The sequence below is a fragment of the Canis aureus genome, chromosome 7, assembly GCF_053574225.1.
Source record: "Canis aureus isolate CA01 chromosome 7, VMU_Caureus_v.1.0, whole genome shotgun sequence".
NCBI classification, from domain to species: Eukaryota; Metazoa; Chordata; class Mammalia; order Carnivora; family Canidae; genus Canis; species Canis aureus.
In genome coordinates, this window is record NC_135617.1 from 66,697,309 (window position 1) to 66,701,513 (window position 4,205).

General features: G+C 44.4%; 1 protein-coding gene across 8 annotated transcripts in view; it reads right to left on the bottom strand.

Annotated features, from left to right (window-relative positions):
• C7H6orf89 (chromosome 7 C6orf89 homolog) overlaps nucleotides 1–4,205 on the bottom strand; it is a 42,385-nt gene that overhangs the window by 38,006 nt on the left and 174 nt on the right. For 3 of the 8 annotated variants that reach the window (XM_077904210.1, XM_077904212.1, XM_077904209.1), the window contains exon 1: nucleotides 3,914–4,144. The exons of the other annotated variants lie outside the window; for them this stretch is intronic. The gene's annotated coding sequence lies outside the window, so the exon portion shown is untranslated. Of the gene's footprint in view, nucleotides 1–3,913; nucleotides 4,145–4,205 lie in introns of those variants that run through there. 8 annotated transcript variants of the gene reach the window in all.

Genomic DNA, 4,205 nt, shown 5'->3' on the forward strand with positions numbered 1-4,205 from the left:
ACTCTGGCATAATTCTTTCTCTTTTCTGAAAGACTATACCCCTGAATGCTGGTATTCATCACAGTTGTCCTTGATCCTCTCACTTCCTCCATAACTTTTTTTTTTAAGATTTTATTTATTTGGGATCCCTGGGTGGTGCAGCGGTTTGGCGCCTGCCTTTGGCCCAGGGCGCGATCCTGGAGACCCGAGATCGAATCCCACGTCGGGCTCCCGGTGCATGGAGCCTGCTTCTCCCTCTGCCTGTGTCTCTGCGCCTCTCTCTCTCTGTGACTATCATAAATAAATAAAAATTTGAAAAAAAAAAAAGATTTTATTTATTTATTCATGAGAGACACAGAAAGAGGCAGAGCCATAGGCAGAGGGAGAGACGGGCTCTCCACAAAGAGCCCAACACAGGACTCAATCCCAGGACCCTGGGATCATGACCTGAGCCAAAGGGAGATGCTCAAATACTGAGACACCCAGGTTTCCCATCATTCCCTCCATGGCTTTAACCACCACCTATTACTGATTCCCAAATCTCTTCTCCAGTCTTAAACTCTCCAGAACTCCAGACCCATCCATCTATCTACCAGACACAATGGCCGAAATTTCCTGCTGTACCCCTCTATGTAATGTGTCCATAACTGACTTCTTATTGTCCCCCTGTAACTCATTTCTCCTACTATATTGTTTTGGAATTTATATCTGTTTTGGAACAGAAATACTAGTTCTCCAAATTTAAAACCCTCTTCCTTCTTCCTCACCACCAATGAACTGATCACTAAATCCTCAATTCCACCTCCTTTATGGTTCCCACATTCATCATCTCCTCTTTAGTCGTACATTAATGGCAGTGAAGGCCCTCAACATTCTCTCCATGGACCATCACAAAGATATACTTAATCTCTATACTATCCTCCTCTCCAATCCATCCTCTACTCTCCACAAATTGCTTTTCTGAAACACAAACTGGTTCATGTTACTTGTCTGTTTAAAGCAACTTCCCTGAGGGCGCCTGGGTGGCACAGCTGGTTAAGCATCTGACTTTTGATTTTGGCTTAGGTCAAGACCTCAGGTTTGTGAGATCAAGATCCAGATCAAGACCCAGCATAGAGTCTGTTTAAAATTCTCTCCAGGGACGCCTGAGCCTGAGTAGCTCAGGGGTTGAGCCTCTGTCTGCAGCACGGGGGGGGGGGGGGGGGGGGGGGGGGGAATCCCAGGTCCCAGGAATCAAGTCCCCATCTGACTCCCTGCAAGGGGCCTGCTTCTCCCTCTATTGTCTCTGTGTCTCTCATGAATAAATTAATGAAATCTTTAAAAAAAAAATCCTCTCTCTTCCTCTCTAAAAAATAAATAAAGCAACTTCCTTGAATCCCCATGCCCTGCTGCAGAACAATTTAGCACCATGGGTTAAGCAAGCAATGGAGTTGGGAAAAGCTGGATAATTCCTTGATCTTCCATCTCCTCTGTAGCCATGAGACACAACTTAATCTAACCTCAGAGTTTTCATTATTTTATGAAACGAGGATAACTCTGTTTCCAACACTGTCATTAATGGATTACAAGATGATAAATGTAAAGCATTTGTCCCGATACCCAAATTTAATATTTAATAATATAAGATGAAGTCCAGATTACTTAGCATGGCCCTTTCCAACCTGGTCACTGATTACCTGTTCAGTCTCATTTCCCATTCCTTCCACACACATTTCACTGCCATATCATTACACATCTTTTTGCTTTTGCACAAATAATTTCCTCTGCCTAAAAAGTCTAGCTCCCGTGCTTTTCCAATGAATGAACTCCTTATTTCAGCCGCGATGTTTGTCCTTGGAACCTTAAACACAACCCTTATCATTCGGTATTATACCTATTTCCATGTCTCCTCACACTAAATTGTTTCTTGTGTTAAAAAGAAAATCAAAGGCCCAAAATGGTGTCCCTTAGCTTCAGTCAGTTAACCAAGACTTACCTAACCTAACTGCACTTTCAAAATCCCCTAAAACTTTAACCAATCAACATGGAATTTCTGGTCAGCTCTAGAGAATTTACTGATAGAACTCCTCCCATTCAGAGTGACTTTGCCTTTTAAAAAAAAAAGGGTCTTGGGGATCCCTGGGTGGCTCAGCGGTTTCGCACCTGCCTTCAGCCCAGGGCCTGATCCTGGAGTCCTGGGATCGAGTCCCATGTTGGGCTCCCTGCATGGAGCCTGCTTCTCTCTCTCTCTCTCTCTATCATAAATAAATAAAAATAAATCTTAAAAAAAAAAGGGGGGTCTTTATTCTACACTCTTATTTTTTTTTAAGATTTTATTTGTTTTTAGAGAGAGAGAGTGAATGAGGGGAGGGGCAAAGGGAGAATCTCAACTGAGCACCTCCCACCCCCCACCCCCCCAACTAGGGCTCCATCTCACAACCAAGATCATGATCTAAGCTGGAATCAAGAGTTGGATGCTTAACCAATTGAGGTACTCAGGCACCCCTCCACTTTTTTTTTTTTTTTAAGATTTTATTTATTTGAGAAAGACAGAGAAAGAGAGATAGCAAGAATAGGGGGGAGAGGGAGAAGCAGGCTACCCTGACAGGAGGCTCAACCCCAGGACCCCAGGATAATAACCGTAGCTCAAGGCAGACACTTAACTAACTGAGCCACCCAAACGCCCCCCACCAACCTTTTAAAGATTGTATTCTTTATTTGAGAGAGACAGAGATAGCGATGGAGACCCTCTCTACTTTTAAAAACCTTTCCTTTCCTGTAGCCCTAGGAGCTCCCCTCTACTTGCTAGATGGAATGCTGCCGGATTCATGAATTGAATAAAGCCAACTGTATCTTTAAAACTTACTCATTTGAATTTTTGTTATTTAACACGTGAAAGCAAGAGATAAATGGAATACATAACAACAGAAAAAACTAAGAACAGACATGGAAATTCACCTCAGGGAAAGGAAACCTAATCAATGTCTACTAAACAAATGCATAGGAAGGCTCCAAAGCGATCGTTCATTCCCAAACTATTCATTTTACCTCTTATTGTTCTTATTCTTAAAAATACATCAGCCTAAGGAGGCTTTAGATGAAAACTAAATGGAAGGTTTAGGAACCTCCCATTTAGACAATCTCTATGCTGTTCTAGGGCAGCTGTAAGAGGAACAGGGATTCAAACCAGGTCTTGAAAACTGTTTTGGGGGATCCCTGGGTGGCTCAGTGGTTTGGCGCCTGCCTTCAGCCCAGGGTGTGATCCTGGAGACCCGGGGTTGACTCCCACGTCGGGCTCCCTGCATGGAGCCTGTTTGTCCCTCTGCCTGTGTCTCTGCCCCTCTCTCTGTCTCTCATGAATAAATAAATAAAATCTTTTAAGAAAAAAAAAAAAGAAAACTGTTTTGGTCAAAAGCAGAAAGGGCCTGACGGGCAACAAAGGTATGCAAGCTGGCCTATGTGAACTGCAGTCAAAACTTCGATGTAGAAAAATTGTATTTGGGTTGTTCTTTACAGAGAAATTGTGATAAACTCAAATGCACAATTTTATTAAGGGACAAATGCTCATAGAGCATTCCACCAAGGGAACAACCAAATGAGCAACCTTATTAAAAAGTCGGAGTAATATGTATCTGGAAGTAGTTCCTATTACAAAGTGATGACTGACTAATGTACTCGCAAATACCAAGGCTATGCAGGCTCTTAAGCAGGAGGTGTGCCAGCAGGGTTAATGATCTTAAAACACTATGGAACACTAGACAGGCGATTTTTCTGTACTAAAAGGTGATAACGAACCGCTCAACCGGCCAAACCAACTTTCTGGAATTCTAGATGCTACGCTATTATGTACCAAGTCCACACTTAAAATGTTTCCTCATAAAATAAAAAATAAAAGATAAATTTCCTCAATAGGAAAAGATATGGGGGGGGGGCGGGGAATCTATTCTCAGTATACCAAAAAAATTAGAGATCCGTCAGCAAGGCAGGGACACCGAGACTTGGCTGGCGCCAGTCGTGTTTCGGACACTGCTGTGACCGGCCCCGCCGAGCCAAGGAAAGCAAAGCCGTCTTGAAGGAGCCGACCCTGGCGGGGGGCTGGGGAGGAGTCGCCGGGGGGCCGTCAGTCTGCGAAACACCAGCGGCTCAGAAACGGGGCTTGCGCAGGGGCAAGCGGCTGCGCGAGGATGTCACAGACGGGCGCGGCGGTGAGGCTGTCACACGGCGGCCGCCCCCCTCCCGGCCTCGGG